Source organism: Oncorhynchus nerka, linkage group LG5 (assembly GCF_034236695.1).
Source record: "Oncorhynchus nerka isolate Pitt River linkage group LG5, Oner_Uvic_2.0, whole genome shotgun sequence".
Lineage (NCBI taxonomy): Eukaryota > Metazoa > Chordata > Actinopteri > Salmoniformes > Salmonidae > Oncorhynchus > Oncorhynchus nerka.
In genome coordinates, this window is record NC_088400.1 from 18,958,211 (window position 1) to 18,978,210 (window position 20,000).

Consider the following 20,000-nt stretch of genomic DNA (forward strand, 5'->3'; position numbering starts at 1 on the left):
GCCATCATTATAAATATTAATTTGTTCTTAACTGACTTGCCTAGTTAAATAAAGATAAATAAACATCTAGAATGTATAATTACAGTATAGTGCTTACGATCAGAAACACACATGATGTTATAGGGCCATCCATGTAATTTTAATAAATTAGCAGATGCTCTTATCTACAGTAACTCACAGTAAGAGTAAACATTTTAATACTTGTCCCCAATGGAAATTGAACCCACAACCCTTGCGTGGAAAGCACCACGCCATACCAACTGAGCCACACGGGACCTTAGCAGAACAACTGAAGGCCCTATCTATCTGACTGTTGGCCCCTATTTATCTCTGACTGTAGGCCCTATCTATCTATCTATCTATCTATCTATCTATCTATCTATCTATCTATCTATCTATCTATCTATCTATCTATCTATCTATCTATCTATCTATCTATCTATCTATCTCCACCACGGTAGCTGATGTGTGGTGAGCTTTCGGGGGACAATGGTTCCCGTGCATCACCCTAGGTGGTGGATGAGGTGAGTTCCCGCCTTACAGCGCTTTGAACATATGGAAAGGCGCTTTAAAAATGCAATTAATTCCTATGTATTACTATGCATCGTTATAAATGTTGCTATATAATACAAGTAGACAACCTGCCAACACATTTGTATTTGTATTATCCTAAGCTGGCTCCTATATGTGGGTCCTGTACTGCTCAGTTGGTTGAGCATGATGTTTGCACTGTGTGGATAGGGGGTTTGATTCCCAGGGCCACCCCTACATTAAATGTATGATGAAAGTGTCTGCTAACTGGAATACATTATTACATTACATGTGGAGTGTTATGTGATTGGACTCATCAGACTGGAGATTCATATTCAATTTGCTCTGAGTGGAATCACTTCAAGTTTAACCACGGGATATTAATAGGGAAACATCATTTGGAGGATTCAGGATCTGCATCTCAAATGGCACCTTATTCCCTATATAGCGCACTACTTTTGACCTAGAACCATAGGGCTTTTGTCAAAAGAAGTGCACTAAATATTGTATAATGTGCCACTTGGGATGCCAGGTGTTCTTTTTCTTCTTTTCTTTCCTTTAAGAAACGTAATCCTCTGAATGTGAAATTAAGTCCAGCTGAAGTTGATGAACAAGAGGATGAGCACACGGTGACTAAACTAAAGTTCAGGAAGGATATGAATAAAACACACACGATAAAGCGAGAGATGAGGGGAAACAGAGGAGGGGAGAAAGGATAACAAAACATGATTCATACAGAGGGACCCCCCCTGTGGTAGATTAATACCCTGTATTACCAAATGAGGAGAGTTACAAACCACACACCAGTCAGAGTTATACTTAAACTTCACCTTTAATAATAATTCAGCTTTTGCAATAGCATTTGACTTTCAAAAATTCACTATCTCTAATGAAAAGTTGAGAGTGTCAACATAATGGCAACTGAGATCTTTTATAGCAAAGATCCACCCCTCTCAACTTACATGACCAACCACAGATCCCAGGAACTCTTCACAAAGGGCCATTTACTTGAGAAAAGTGTATCCCATAGCCAGATAGCATTAGCTATAAATGATTGTTCAGTTTAGTCTCTAAAACGAGGTTCTAATCTCGTTCCTGGTACTTCATAGTACAAAAACACCAACTCATCCAATGGCATATATCAATTGTCAAATCTAGATACCCCCATCTCAAGTACACCCCACTCCTGGACAAGCTCACTGAGGGAAGTGAGCCTCTAGGTCATATACTATCTCAAGATAAGTGCAACATCAGAGGGGACATACAATGGTTCCAGACACTGCCATACTGCTCCCCCCAATGAGAAAGGGAGGGGGTGACTGGCGTACAGATATTGTGGAGACAACTAATTGGTTCCCCATTAATCACGCCATCCCTTCACATGGTTTAGAATAGGTAAAGACACATTCACATGGTTTAGAATAGGTAAAGACACATTCACATGGTTTAGAATAGGTACAGACACATTCACATGGTTTAGAATAGGTAAAGACACATCCACATGGTTTAGAATAGGTAAAGACACATTCTCATGGTTTAGAATAGGTAAAGACACATTCACATGGTTTAGAATAGGTAAAGACACATTCACATGGTTTAGAATAGGTAAAGACACATTCACATGGTTTAGAATAGGTAAAGGTTTAGAATAGGTACAGACACATTCACATGGTTTAATAGGTACAGACACATTCACATGGTTTAGAATAGGTAAAGACACATTCACATGGTTTAGAATAGGTAAAGACACATTCACATGGTTTAGAATAGGTAAAGACACATTCACATGGTTTAGAATAGGTAAAGACACATTCACATGGTTTAATAGGTACAGACACATTCACATGGTTTAGAATAGGTAAAGACACATTCACATGGTTTAGAATAGGTAGAGACACATTCACATGGTTTAGAATAGGTAAAGACACATTCACATGGTTTAGAATAGGTAAAGACACATTCACATGGTTTAGAATAGGTAAAGACACATTCACATGGTTTAGAATAGGTAAAGACACATTCACATGGTTTAATAGGTACAGACACATTCACATGGTTTAGAATAGGTAAAGACACATTCACATGGTTTAATAGGTACAGACACATTCACATGGTTTAGAATAGGTACAGACACATTCACATGGTTTAGAATAGGTAAAGACACATTCACATGGTTTAATAGGTAAAGACACATTCACATGGTTTAGAATAGGTAAAGACACATTCACATGGTTTAGAATAGGTAAATACACATTCACATGGTTTAGAATAGGTAAAGACACATTCACATGGTTTAGAATAGGTAAAGACACATTCACATGGTTTAGAATAGGTAAAGACACATTCAGATGGTTTAGAATAGGTAAAGACACATTCACATGGTTTAGAATAGGTACAGACACATTCACATGGTTTAGAATAGGTAAAGACACATGGTTTAGAATAGGTACAGACACATTCAGATGGTTTAGAATAGGTAAAGACACATTCACATGGTTTAGAATAGGTACAGACACATTCACATGGTTTAGAATAGGTAAAGACACATGGTTTAGAATAGGTAAAGACACATTCACATGGTTTAGAATAGGTAAAGACACATTCACATGGTTTAGAATAGGTAAAGACACATTCACATGGTTTAGAATAGGTAGAGACACATTCACATGGTTTAGAATAGGTACAGACACATTCACATGGTTTAATAGGTACAGACACATTCACATGGTTTAATAGGTATAGACACATTCACATGGTTTAGAATAGGTAAAGACACATTCACATGGTTTAGAATAGGTAAAGACACATTCACATGGTTTAGAATAGGTAAAGACACATTCACATGGTTTAGAATAGGTAGAGACACATTCACATGGTTTAGAATAGGTAAAGACACATTCACATGGTTTAGAATAGGTACAGACACATTCACATGGTTTAGAATAGGTAAAGACACATGGTTTAGAATAGGTAAAGACACATCCACATGGTTTAGAATAGGTAAAGACACATTCACATAGTTTAGAATAGGTAGAGACACATTCACATGGTTTAGAATAGGTAAAGACACATTCACATGGTTTAGAATAGGCAAAGACACATTCACATGGTTTAGAATAGGTAAAGACACATTCACATGGTTTAGAATAGGTAAAGACACATTCACATGGTTTAGAATAGGTAAAGACACATTCACATGGTTTAGAATAGGTAAAGACACATTCACATGGTTTAGAATAGGTAAAGACACATTCACATGGTTTAGAATAGGTAAAGACACATTCACATGGTTTAGAATAGGTAGAGACACATTCACATGGTTTAGAATAGGTAAAGACACATTCACATGGTTTAGAATAGGTAAAGACACATGGTTTAGAATAGGTAAAGACACATTCACATGGTTTAGAATAGGTAAAGACACATGGTTTAGAATAGGTAAAGACACATGGTTTAGAATAGGTAAAGACACATGGTTTAGAATAGGTAAAGACACATGGTTTAGAATAGGTAAAGACACATGGTTTAGAATAGGTAAAGACACATTCACATGGTTTAGAATAGGTAAAGACACATGGTTTAGAATAGGTAAAGACACATGGTTTAGAATAGGTAAAGACACATGGTTTAGAATAGGTAAAGACACATGGTTTAGAATAGGTAAAGACACATGGTTTAGAATAGGTAAAGACACATGGTTTAGAATAGGTAAAGACACATTCACATGGTTTAGAATAGGTACAGACACATTCACATGGTTTAATAGGTAAAGACACATTCACATGGTTTAGAATAGGTACAGACACATTCACATGGTTTAGAATAGGTAAAGACACATTCACATGGTTTAGAATAGGTAAAGACACATCCACATGGTTTAGAATAGGTAAAGACACATTCACATGGTTTAGAATAGGTAAAGACACATTCACATGGTTTAGAATAGGTAAAGACACATTCACATGGTTTAGAATAGGTAAAGACACATTCACATGGTTTAGAATAGGTAAAGACACATTCACATGGTTTAGAATAGGTAAATACACATTCACATGGTTTAGAATAGGTAAAGACACATGGTTTAGAATAGGTAAAGACACATTCACATGGTTTAGAATAGGTAAAGACACATTCACATGGTTTAGAATAGGTAAAGACACATTCACATGGTTTAGAATAGGTAAAGACACATTCACATGGTTTAGAATAGGTAGAGACACATTCACATGGTTTAGAATAGGTAAAGACACATTCACATGGTTTAGAATAGGTAAAGACACATTCACATGGTTTAGAATAGGTATAGACACATTCACATGGTTTAGAATAGGTAAAGACACATTCACATGGTTTAGAATAGGTAAAGACACATTCACATGGTTTAGAATAGGTAAAGACACATTCACATGGTTTAGAATAGGTAAAGACACATTCACATGGTTTAGAATAGGTAAAGACACATTCACATGGTTTAGAATAGGTAGAGACACATTCACATGGTTTAGAATAGGTAAAGACACATTCACATGGTTTAGAATAGGTATAGACACATTCACATGGTTTAGAATAGGTAAAGACACATTCACATGGTTTAGAATAGGTACAGACACATTCACATGGTTTAGAATAGGTAAAGACACATTCACATGGTTTAGAATAGGTACAGACACATTCACATGGTTTAGAATAGGTACAGACACATTCACATGGTTTAGAATAGGTACAGACACATTCACATGGTTTAATAGGTAAAGACACATTCACATGGTTTAGAATAGGTAAAGACACATTCACATGGTTTAGAATAGGTAAAGACACATTCACATGGTTTAGAATAGGTAAAGACACATGGTTTAGAATAGGTAAAGACACATCCACATGGTTTAGAATAGGTAAAGACACATTCACATAGTTTAGAATAGGTAGAGACACATTCACATGGTTTAGAATAGGTAAAGACACATTCACATGGTTTAGAATAGGCAAAGACACATTCACATGGTTTAGAATAGGTAGAGACACATTCACATGGTTTAGAATAGGTAAAGACACATTCACATGGTTTAGAATAGGTAGAGACACATTCACATGGTTTAGAATAGGTAAAGACACATTCACATGGTTTAGAATAGGTACAGACACATTCACATGGTTTAGAATAGGTAAAGACACATGGTTTAGAATAGGTAAAGACACATCCACATGGTTTAGAATAGGTAAAGACACATTCACATAGTTTAGAATAGGTAGAGACACATTCACATGGTTTAGAATAGGTAAAGACACATTCACATGGTTTAGAATAGGCAAAGACACATTCACATGGTTTAGAATAGGTAAAGACACATTCACATGGTTTAGAATAGGTAAAGACACATTCACATGGTTTAGAATAGGTAAAGACACATTCACATGGTTTAGAATAGGTAAAGACACATTCACATGGTTTAGAATAGGTAAAGACACATTCACATGGTTTAGAATAGGTAAAGACACATTCACATGGTTTAGAATAGGTAGAGACACATTCACATGGTTTAGAATAGGTAAAGACACATTCACATGGTTTAGAATAGGTAAAGACACATGGTTTAGAATAGGTAAAGACACATTCACATGGTTTAGAATAGGTAAAGACACATGGTTTAGAATAGGTAAAGACACATGGTTTAGAATAGGTAAAGACACATGGTTTAGAATAGGTAAAGACAGACACATGGTTTAGAATAGGTAAAGACACATGGTTTAGAATAGGTAAAGACACATTCACATGGTTTAGAATAGGTAAAGACACATGGTTTAGAATAGGTAAAGACACATTCACATGGTTTAGAATAGGTACAGACACATTCACATGGTTTAATAGGTAAAGACACATTCACATGGTTTAGAATAGGTACAGACACATTCACATGGTTTAGAATAGGTAAAGACACATTCACATGGTTTAGAATAGGTAAAGACACATCCACATGGTTTAGAATAGGTAAAGACACATTCACATGGTTTAGAATAGGTAAAGACACATTCACATGGTTTAGAATAGGTAAAGACACATTCACATGGTTTAGAATAGGTAAAGACACATTCACATGGTTTAGAATAGGTAAAGACACATTCACATGGTTTAGAATAGGTAAATACACATTCACATGGTTTAGAATAGGTAAAGACACATGGTTTAGAATAGGTAAAGACACATTCACATGGTTTAGAATAGGTAAAGACACATTCACATGGTTTAGAATAGGTAAAGACACATTCACATGGTTTAGAATAGGTAAAGACACATTCACATGGTTTAGAATAGGTAGAGACACATTCACATGGTTTAGAATAGGTAAAGACACATTCACATGGTTTAGAATAGGTAAAGACACATTCACATGGTTTAGAATAGGTATAGACACATTCACATGGTTTAGAATAGGTAAAGACACATTCACATGGTTTAGAATAGGTAAAGACACATTCACATGGTTTAGAATAGGTAAAGACACATTCACATGGTTTAGAATAGGTAAAGACACATTCACATGGTTTAGAATAGGTAAAGACACATTCACATGGTTTAGAATAGGTAGAGACACATTCACATGGTTTAGAATAGGTAAAGACACATTCACATGGTTTAGAATAGGTATAGACACATTCACATGGTTTAGAATAGGTAAAGACACATTCACATGGTTTAGAATAGGTACAGACACATTCACATGGTTTAGAATAGGTAAAGACACATTCACATGGTTTAGAATAGGTACAGACACATTCACATGGTTTAGAATAGGTACAGACACATTCACATGGTTTAATAGGTAAAGACACATTCACATGGTTTAGAATAGGTACAGACACATTCACATGGTTTAATAGGTAAAGACACATTCACATGGTTTAGAATAGGTACAGACACATTCACATGGTTTAATAGGTAAAGACACATTCACATGGTTTAGAATAGGTACAGACACATTCACATGGTTTAATAGGTAAAGACACATTCACATGGTTTAGAATAGGTAAAGACACATTCACATGGTTTAGAATAGGTAAAGACACATTCACATGGTTTAGAATAGGTAAAGACACATGGTTTAGAATAGGTAAAGACACATCCACATGGTTTAGAATAGGTAAAGACACATTCACATAGTTTAGAATAGGTAGAGACACATTCACATGGTTTAGAATAGGTAAAGACACATTCACATGGTTTAGAATAGGCAAAGACACATTCACATGGTTTAGAATAGGTAAAGACACATTCACATGGTTTAGAATAGGTAAAGACACATTCACATGGTTTAGAATAGGTAAAGACACATTCACATGGTTTAGAATAGGTAAAGACACATTCACATGGTTTAGAATAGGTAAAGACACATTCACATGGTTTAGAATAGGTAAAGACACATTCACATGGTTTAGAATAGGTAGAGACACATTCACATGGTTTAGAATAGGTAAAGACACATTCACATGGTTTAGAATAGGTAAAGACACATGGTTTAGAATAGGTAAAGACACATTCACATGGTTTAGAATAGGTAAAGACACATGGTTTAGAATAGGTAAAGACACATGGTTTAGAATAGGTAAAGACACATGGTTTAGAATAGGTAAAGACACATGGTTTAGAATAGGTAAAGACACATGGTTTAGAATAGGTAAAGACACATGGTTTAGAATAGGTAAAGACACATTCACATGGTTTAGAATAGGTAAAGACACATGGTTTAGAATAGGTAAAGACACATTCACATGGTTTAGAATAGGTACAGACACATTCACATGGTTTAATAGGTAAAGACACATTCACATGGTTTAGAATAGGTACAGACACATTCACATGGTTTAGAATAGGTAAAGACACATTCACATGGTTTAATAGGTAAAGACACATTCACATGGTTTAGAATAGGTACAGACACATTCACATGGTTTAGAATAGGTAAAGACACATTCACATGGTTTAGAATAGGTAAAGACACATCCACATGGTTTAGAATAGGTAAAGACACATTCACATGGTTTAGAATAGGTAAAGACACATTCACATGGTTTAGAATAGGTAAAGACACATTCACATGGTTTAGAATAGGTAAAGACACATTCACATGGTTTAGAATAGGTAAAGACACATTCACATGGTTTAGAATAGGTAAAGACACATTCACATGGTTTAGAATAGGTAAAGACACATGGTTTAGAATAGGTAAAGACACATTCACATGGTTTAGAATAGGTAAAGACACATTCACATGGTTTAGAATAGGTAAAGACACATTCACATGGTTTAGAATAGGTAAAGACACATTCACATGGTTTAGAATAGGTAGAGACACATTCACATGGTTTAGAATAGGTAAAGACACATTCACATGGTTTAGAATAGGTAAAGACACATTCACATGGTTTAGAATAGGTATAGACACATTCACATGGTTTAGAATAGGTAAAGACACATTCACATGGTTTAGAATAGGTAAAGACACATTCACATGGTTTAGAATAGGTAAAGACACATTCACATGGTTTAGAATAGGTAAAGACACATTCACATGGTTTAGAATAGGTAAAGACACATTCACATGGTTTAGAATAGGTAGAGACACATTCACATGGTTTAGAATAGGTAAAGACACATTCACATGGTTTAGAATAGGTATAGACACATTCACATGGTTTAGAATAGGTAAAGACACATTCACATGGTTTAGAATAGGTACAGACACATTCACATGGTTTAGAATAGGTAAAGACACATTCACATGGTTTAGAATAGGTACAGACACATTCACATGGTTTAGAATAGGTACAGACACATTCACATGGTTTAGAATAGGTACAGACACATTCACATGGTTTAGAATAGGTAAATACACATTCACATTGTTTAGAATAGGTAAAGACACATTCACATGGTTTAGAATAGGTAAAGACACATTCACATGGTTTAGAATAGGTAAAGACACATTCACATGGTTTAGAATAGGTAAAGACACATTCACATGGTTTAGAATAGGTAAAGACACATTCACATGGTTTAGAATAGGTAAAGACACATTCACATGGTTTAATAGGTAAAGACACATTCACATGGTTTAGAATAGGTAAAGACACATTCACATGGTTTAGAATAGGTACAGACACATTCACATGGTTTAGAATAGGTAAAGACACATTCACATGGTTTAGAATAGGTAAAGACACATTCACATGGTTTAGAATAGGTAAAGACACATTCACATGGTTTAATAGGTAAAGACACATTCACATGGTTTAGAATAGGTAAAGACACATTCACATGGTTTAGAATAGGTAAAGACACATTCACATGGTTTAGAATAGGTAAAGACACATTCACATGGTTTAATAGGTAAAGACACATCCACATGGTTTAGAATAGGTAGAGACACATTCACATGGTTTAGAATAGGTAAAGACACATTCACATGATTTAGAATAGGTAAAGACACATTCACAAGGTTTAGAATAGGTAAAGACACATTCACATGGTTTAGAATAGGTAAAGACACATTCACATAGTTTAGAATAGGTAGAGACACATTCACATGGTTTAGAATAGGTAAAGACACATTCACATGGTTTAGAATAGGTAAAGACACATTCACATGGTTTAGAATAGGTAAAGACACATTCACATGGGTTAGAATAGGTAAAGACACATTCACATGGTTTAGAATAGGTAAAGACACATTCACATGGTTTAGAATAGGTAGAGACACATTCACATGGTTTAGAATAGGTAAAGACACATTCACATGGTTTAGAATAGGTAAAGACACATGGTTTAGAATAGGTAAAGACACATTCACATGGTTTAGAATAGGTAAAGACACATGGTTTAGAATAGGTAAAGACACATGGTTTAGAATAGGTAAAGACACATGGTTTAGAATAGGTAAAGACACATGGTTTAGAATAGGTAAAGACACATGGTTTAGAATAGGTAAAGACACATTCACATGGTTTAGAATAGGTAAAGACACATGGTTTAGAATAGGTAAAGACACATGGTTTAGAATAGGTAAAGACACATTCACATGGTTTAGAATAGGTAAAGACACATGGTTTAGAATAGGTAAAGACACATGGTTTAGAATAGGTAAAGACACATGGTTTAGAATAGGTAAAGACACATGGTTTAGAATAGGTAAAGACACATGGTTTAGAATAGGTAAAGACACATTCACATGGTTTAGAATAGGTAAAGACACATGGTTTAGAATAGGTAAAGACACATCCACATGGTTTAGAATAGGTAAAGACACATTCACATGGTTTAGAATAGGTAAAGACCATTCACATGGTTTAGAATAGGTAAAGACACATTCACATGGTTTAGAATAGGTAAAGACACATTCACATGGTTTAGAATAGGTAAAGACACATTCACATGGTTTAGAATAGGTAAATACACATTCACATGGTTTAGAATAGGTAAAGACACATTCACATGGTTCAGAATAGGTAAAGACACATTCACATGGTTTAGAATAGGTAAAGACACATTCACATGGTTTAGAATAGGTAAAGACACATTCACATGGTTTAGAATAGGTAAAGACACATTCACATGGTTTAGAATAGGTAGAGACACATTCACATGGTTTAGAATAGGTAAAGACACATTCACATGGTTTAGAATAGGTAAAGACACATTCACATGGTTTAGAATAGGTATAGACACATTCACATGGTTTAGAATAGGTAAAGACACATTCACATGGTTTAGAATAGGTAAAGACACATTCACATGGTTTAGAATAGGTAAAGACACATTCACATGGTTTAGAATAGGTAAAGACACATTCACATGGTTTAGAATAGGTAAAGACACATTCACATGGTTTAGAATAGGTAAAGACACATTCACATGGTTTAGAATAGGTAGAGACACATTCACATGGTTTAGAATAGGTAAAGACACATTCACATGGTTTAGAATAGGTAAAGACACATTCACATGGTTTAGAATAGGTATAGACACATTCACATGGTTTAGAATAGGTACAGACACATTCACATGGTTTAGAATAGGTAAAGACACATTCACATGGTTTAGAATAGGTAGAGACACATTCACATGGTTTAGAATAGGTAGAGACACATCCACATGGTTTAGAATAGGTAAAGACACATTCACATGGTTTAGAATAGGTAAAGACACATTCACATGGTTTAGAATAGGTAAAGACACATTCACATGGTTTAGAATAGGTAGAGACACATCCACATGGTTTAGAATAGGTAAAGACACATTCACATGGTTTAGAATAGGTAAAGACACATTCACATGGTTTAGAATAGGTAAAGACACATTCACATGGTTTAGAATAGGTAAAGACACATTCACATGGTTTAGAATAGGTAGAGACACATCCACATGGTTTAGAATAGGTAAAGACACATTCACATGGTTTAGAATAGGTAAAGACACATTCACATGGTTTAGAATAGGTAAAGACACATTCACATGGTTTAGAATAGGTAAAGACACATTCACATGGTTTAGAATAGGTAAAGACACATTCACATGGTTTAGAATAGGTAGAGACACATCCACATGGTTTAGAATAGGTAAAGACACATTCACATGGTTTAGAATAGGTAAAGACACATTCACATGGTTTAGAATAGGTAAAGACACATTCACATGGTTTAGAATAGGTAAAGACACATTCACATGGTTTAGAATAGGTAAAGACACATTCACATGGTTTAGAATAGGTAAAGACACATGGTTTAGAATAGGTAAAGACACATTCACATGGTTTAGAGGAGGTAAAGACACATTCACATGGTTTAGAATAGGTAAAGACACATTCACATGGTTTAGAATAGGTAAAGACACATCCACATGGTTTAATAGGTAAAGACACATTCACATGTGAAGACAATGTTCCATTCTGTCCTTTTCCCTTTCTGATATTCTGCATAACACCAGATGGTTTAACAGATACATTCACATATGAAGACAAGGCTGACCTCTCCCCTCTCTGGGCCCCAAGTGACTGAGCCCTAGCTGAGAAGGGATAAGTGCAACTGCCAACCCTATAGTCCAAAGGGAAACATTCTAATGACAAGTATCTTACGTAAGCATTTTATGCAAATAAAATATCTTATCCAAGTTACCCAAATAATTCTGATTCACCGCCATCCCCTGCAGGTCCCCGCACAGACGCACGCACGCACGCACGCACAGACACACCACACACACACAAACCAAACATCAACCCCTAAAATAAAATCAGCTTAGCCCAGCCTGGCGCAGTGGATGTTCTCCCCACCAGTATGTGTGCACAGCTGCGGGCATCTTAGGGGCCCTCCGGGGTGGATTGGCACAGGGTAGATTGGCGCGTGTGTGTGTGTGGAGGGTGGGCTGGGAACCAGAATGGATATGAAGTGGGGGTATGTAGGCCTGCGGCCCACAGCTCAGCTGGGGTGGTATTTTCTCTCTCTCTCTCTCTCTCTCTCTCTCTCTCTCTCTCTCTCTCTCTCTCTCTCTCTCTCTCTCTGTCTCTCTCTCTCTCTCAGCAGGGACTCTGCTCTGTTCAGCGAGAGGGGAATTCAATTATTAAAGTGACACTGGAAAGAGAGGAACAGGGAGAGGAGGAGAGAGAGGGAGAGGACGGAGAGGGAGAGGAGGAGGGAGAGGGTGAGGTGGAGGGAGAGGGTGAGGAGGAGAGAGGGGGTGAGGTGGAGGGTGAGGGAGGGGAAGAGGGGGAGGGAGAGGAGGAGGGAGAGGGAGAGGAGGAGGAGAGAGGGGGTAAGGTGGAGGGAGGGGGAGGGAGAGGAGGAGGGAGAGGAGGAGGGAGAGGGAGAGGGAGAGAGAGGAGGAGGAGAGAGAGGGTAAGGGAGAGTGAGAGGAGGGAGAGAGAGGAGGAGGAGAGAGAGGGTAAGGGAGAGTGAGAGGAGGGAGAGAGAGAGGGGGGAAGAGGATCTAGTATGGTGTATCTGGGTCCTGGAGAGAGGAACCAGACTGTACGGAACCAGACTGTACTGAACCAGACTGTACAAAACCAGACTGTACAAAACCAGACTGTACTATCAGTAGAGATCTGAGTGGTACTGTATACTCCAAAGCAAGCTAGGTCTAATAAGGATTTTACAAAGCTAGCCAGCTTCATTTTGCTTCACATTCGAGGTCAAGCTTCATCCATAATAAGACGGTGGATTGTAACTCTAGCAGGCTTGTAACTGTGTGTACATGTCGCACACGGCTAGTTGAATGCCAAACTCTTCATTGAGACAAGGCTAAAGAAAAGTTATCTGGCAAATTCACCAGGCTATGGTGTGAAATAGGCTGTTAGCAGTGTTGTCTTTAATTTATTACTTGGCATTAATGTTTGGTGCAATTATCAATGCGCAAGCATATTTTTCTCACTCCTATCGCTCCTTCTATCTGTGGAACAGCTTGTTGTATTGTGGCCATATACTGTGGGGCAAAATTGTCAGCCACCAATTGTGCAAGTTCTCCCACTTAAAAAGATGAGAGAGCCCTGTAATTTTCATCATAGGTACACTTCAACTATGACAGACAAAATTATACTTATTTTCCACCATAATTTGCAAATAAATTCATTAAAAATCCTACAATGTGATTTTCTGGATTTTTTTTCTAATTTTGTCTTTCATAGTTGAAGTGTACCTATGATGAAAATTACAGGCCTCTCTCATCCTTTTAAGTGGGAGAACTTGCACAATTGGTGGCTGACTAAATACTTTTTTGCCCCACTGTAATTATAACTCATAGAAGGGTTTTGGAACCTCTAACTCTGACAATTGAACTGTTAAATTCATGGGCACATGAGATGTACCTGGCTAAAAGTACTCTTTCGTGGTCCTGGTTATCCTGAGTTGAGTTTGAGGGGTTACCTCTCTAACTCCGTGACCAAAGTTACCTCTCTAACTCCTTGACAAAAGCTACCTCTAACTCCTTGACGGAAGTTACCTCTCTAACTCCTTGACCAAAGTTACCTCTTTAACTCCTTGACCAAAGTTACATCTCTAACTCCTTGACCAAAGCTACCTCTCTAACTCCTTGACCAAAGCTACCTCTCTAACTCCTTGACCAAAGTTATCTCTCTAACTCCTTGACCAAAGTTACATCTCTAACTCCTTGACCAAAGTTACCTCTCTAACTCCTTGACCAAAGCTACCTCTCTAACTCCTTGACCAAAGCTACCTCTCTAACTCCTTGACCAAAGCTACCTCTCTAACTCCTTGACCAAAGTTACCTCTCTAACTCCTTGACCAAAGTTACATCTCTAACTCCTTGACCAAAGCTACCTCTCTAACTCCTTGACCATATTTACTTCTATAACTCCTTGACCAAGTCCACTAACCTGATTTGTGGTATAGGCTCAGGTACAAGACCTTCTGACAGAGGAGGATAACACAAATTAAATTAATAACACACACATACACACCTGTTATGTTCAGCACATGTGACAAATAACATGTGATTTGATTTGATTTGACATACACATACACACACATAAACACACACACACTGATCCACCACCCCCCCACACACCCAGTCTGAAGAACCTACTTTGTTACACCAGATGGACTTACCTTTCATTACAGTTGATTCATCTCACCTCTGGTTGAGAGGGGAAAGAAAGGGGAGATAGTCCACTTTTAATCTGACTAATGATAATAATTAACAAATGAAGACCTGAGGGGTGATGGGGACTTGAGAGTGTGTGTGTGTGTGTGTGTGTGTGTGTGTGTGTGTGTGTGTGTGTGTGTGTGTGTGTGTGTGTGTGTGTGTGTGTGTGTGTGTGTGTGTGTGTGTGTGTGTGTGTGAGTGTGTTTGTGTTGTGATCTTCACCTCCGGTCCAGGAGACTCACCAGGATAGTGTTTTTCCCACAGCCCAGCACCCTTGATTCTATTACTCAAGGACTTGATGATGATTTAATTAGTTAATTCAATCCGGCTTTTTAGTTCAGGGTCCCCACCACCAGACCAGAGATTGGTTCATAGCTTTAACTTCATGATACCTCCCGATGAGTCTAATCGTCGTGTGTTATTCATGCTAATCCATTATTGTTCTCATGCATTATTGCTTAAGTATTCATTGTGTATTTTCACAGTCGTTGATTCTCTGAACAACCATATATCATCGTTTGACAAAAGCAATGTTCAGAACAATCAGCGATTACTCACCTCGAACTGGACAAAGACTTTTTCTTTAATGAGTCCGACGCAAAGGATTAACTGCTTTGTCATGACAAGGCCCAAGTCCTCGTCATCTGTCAGAAATAAAGACAGAGGAAAAGGGGGAGGAGGGCAGGGTGCCTTGTAAGAATTCACCGACAAGTAGGTCAAACCCAACTACCCTAAATTAGTCTAATCATTGGAAAACTAACTGGACGATCTACGATGAAGACGATCCTACCAGCAGAGAGCTGACAGTGTGGTGTCAGGACAACAAACTCTCCCTCAATGAGAGCAAGACAAAGGAGCTGATTGTGGACTATAGGAAAAGGAGGGCCGAACAGGCCCACATTAACATCGACGGACATGAAGTGGAGCGGGTCGAGAGATTGACATTTCCTTGGTGTCCACATCACTAACGAACTATCATGGTCCAAACACACCAAGACAGTTGTGAAGCAGGCAAGACAACACCTTTCCCCCTCAGGAAACAGAAAAAATGTGGCATGAGTCCCCAGATCTTCAAAACGTTGCACAGCTGCACCATCGAGAACATTCTGACCGGTTGAATCACCGCCTGGTGTGGCAACTGCTCGGAGTCGGACCGTAAGGCGCTACAGAGGGTAGTGCATACGGCCCATTACAATTACCTGGACTAACCTGTACCCCCGCACATTGACTCAGTACCCCCTGCATATATCCTCATCATTGTTATGTACATTTCATGTGTTACTTGTTTATTTTATTTACATTTTTGAATTTATTTTTTAAATATTAACTCTATTTCTTGAACTGCATTGTTGGTTTATGGTAAGGTCTTCGAATTTGGCTCATGTGACATCAAATTTGATTTGATTTGAGTGTAATGCATCAGATGATGAATTAGTAAGGACAGTTTTCCATCTCCAACCTAAGGGCTGTTGAGGAGACGTAATAGTTAAGTAGTGTAAGTCTGTAGGCGTAATCCCTGGAGAACACGCACACACGCACGCACGCACACACACACACACACACACACACACACACACACACACACACACACACACAGTTGGTGTGCACAGATGAGTCTGTTAACGGCACTGATAATTCCTTGAGCACATCCCATGGTCTGTCTTTCTCTGTAACAGATAAAAGTAGAACCCCTACACCTTGCTTTCCCATCTTTCCAATGCCTTAAGGGTGTTGGTTGTGGGTAGTGATGTTGGTGTAGGTGTGTGTGTTTGTGTCTGCATGTATGTACTCGTAACTTGCAAAATAAAGGAAACACGAGTAATTGAGGATTATAAAGTATATTGAAAGCAGGTGCTTCCATACAGGTGTGGTTCCTCAGTTAGTTAAACAACTTCTTATGGCTGCAGGGCCAATATTGAGTAGCTTGGATGAAAGCTGCCCAGAGGTTCCCAGAGTAAACGGCCTGCTCCTCAGTCTCATATTATTATACATATTATTATTAGTATTGGATAGAAAACACTCTGAAGTTTCTAAAACTGTTTGAATGATGTATGTGAGTATAACAGAACTCATATGGCAGGCAAAAATGTGAACTTCCGGGTTGGAGCGAGCGGTCGCATCCGCACTCGGTCCGCAGGTAGTATTACTATTATTTCATTACATTTCATTATAGTACAACGGTTTGATTTGTCTAATCTTAGCAATTTCTTCTTAGCTAGCTACATAGACGTCTTTGTATCATAGATAATTGCGTAATCATCGTATTTCGTCGTCCTAACGCAGTCTACACTGCTATCTGCCCTGCAGCTAGCCAGCTAGCTAACGTCCACCGTCTACCGATTAGCAGCACAACTATTACACTCAACTGAACGACTTGATTAGTGTAGTGTTAGCTAGCTACATAGTTGTCTTTGCTGTCTTCGTATCCAAGATAATTGTGTAGTTTAGAGTGTGTAGTTTTAGAGTGATTATCTTAATTTACCGAGGTTAGCTAGCCAGCTATTTGTCGTCCTTAACGTAGGAGACACTGCTAGCTAGCCAACAGCTAGCCAACGTCTACCGAACAGAACTTCCGCACTCAACAACCCGGTCGCATTTCGCTTCGCTCCACAGGTAGTATCACATTTTTCATTTCATTTCATTACAGTACAACGGCTTGATTTGTTTGATCGTAGCTAGCTACATAGCTAGCTACATAGCCGTCTTTGTATCAAAGATAATTGTGTAGTCTAGAGCGATTTCCTAGGTTAGCTAGCCAGCTATTGTCGTTCTTTTAACGCAACGTAACGTAATCAACACTGCTAGCTAGCCAGCTAGCCCCGAATAGCAGCACAGTAGAAACTATTACACTCAACGGAACGACTTGATTAGTGTAGTGTCAACAATGCAGCCTCTGCCAGCTAGCCTACTTCAGCAGTACTGTATCATTTTAATCATTTTAGTCAATAAGATTCTTGCTACGTAAGCTTAACTCTCTGAACACTCGAGACGTGTAGTCCACTTGTCATTCCAATCTCCTTTGCATTAGCGTAGCCTCTTGTGTAGCCTGTCAACTATGTGTCTGTCTATCCCTGTTCTCTCCTCTCTGCACAGACCATACAAACGCTCCACACCGCATGGCCGCGGCCACCCTAATCTGGTGGTCCCAGCGCGCACGACCCACGTGGAGTTCCAGGTCTCCGGTAGCCTCTGGAACTGCCGATCTGCGGCCAACAAGGCAGAGTTCATCTCAGCCTATGCCTCCCTCCAGTCCCTCGACTTCTTGGCACTGACGGAAACATGGATCACCACAGACAACACTGCTACTCCTACTGCTCTCTCTTCGTCTGCCCACGTGTTCTCGCACACCCCGAGAGCTTCTGGTCAGCGGGGTGGTGGCACCGGGATCCTCATCTCTCCCAAGTGGTCATTCTCTCTTTCTCCCCTTACCCATCTGTCTATCGCCTCCTTTGAATTCCATGCTGTCACAGTTACCAGCCCTTTCAAGCTTAACATCCTTATCATTTATCGCCCTCCAGGTTCCCTCGGAGAGTTCATCAATGAGCTTGATGCCTTGATAAGCTCCTTTCCTGAGGACGGCTCACCTCTCACAGTTCTGGGCGACTTTAACCTCCCCACGTCTACCTTTGACTCATTCCTCTCTGCCTCCTTCTTTCCACTCCTCTCCTCTTTTGACCTCACCCTCTCACCTTCCCGCCCTACTCACAAGGCAGGAAATACGCTCGACCTCATCTTTACTAGATGCTGTTCTTCCACTAACCTCATTGCAACTCCCCTCCAAGTCTCCGACCACTACCTTGTATCCTTTTCCCTCTCGCTCTCATCCAACACTTCCCACACTGCCCCTACTCGGATGGTATCGCGCCGTCCCAACCTTCGCTCTCTCTCCCCGCTACTCTCTCCTCTTCCATCCTATCATCTCTTCCCTCTGCTCAAACCTTCTCCAACCTATCTCCTGATTCTGCCTCCTCAACCCTCCTCTCCTCCCTTTCTGCATCCTTTGACTCTCTATGTCCCCTATCCTCCAGGCCGGCTCGGTCCTCCCTCCCGCTCCGTGGCTCGACGACTCATTGCGAGCTCACAGAACAGGGCTCCGGGCAGCCGAGCGGAAATGGAGGAAAACTCGCCTCCCTGCGGACCTGACATCCTTTCACTCCCTCCTCTCTACATTTTCCTCTTCTCTCTCTGCTGCTAAAGCCACTTTCTACCACTCTAAATTCCAAGCATCTGCCTCTAACCCTAGGAAGCTCTTTGCAACCTTCTCCTCCCTCCTGAATCCTCCTCCCCCCTCCTCCCTCTCTGCAGATGACTTCGTCAACCATTTTGAAAAGAAGGTCGACGACATCCGATCCTCGTTTGCTAAGTCAAACGACACCGCTGGTTCTGCTCACACTGCCCTACCCTGTGCTCTGACCTCTTTCTCCCCTCTCTCTCCAGATGAAATCTTGCGTCTTGTGACGGCCGGCCGCCCAACAACCTGCCCGCTTGACCCTATCCCCTCCTCTCTTCTCCAGACCATTTCCGGAGACCTTCTCCCTTACCTCACCTCGCTCATCAACTCATCCTTCCGTCTTCAAGAGAGCGAGAGTTGCACCCCTTCTGAAAAAACCTACACTCGATCCCTCCGATGTCAACAACTACAGACCAGTATCCCTTCTTTCTTTTCTCTCCAAAACTCTTGAACGTGCCGTCCTTGGCCAGCTCTCCCGCTATCTCTCTCAGAATGACCTTCTTGATCCAAATCAGTCAGGTTTCAAGACTAGTCATTCAACTGAGACTGCTCTTCTCTGTATCACGGAGGAGCTCCGCACTGCTAAAGCTAACT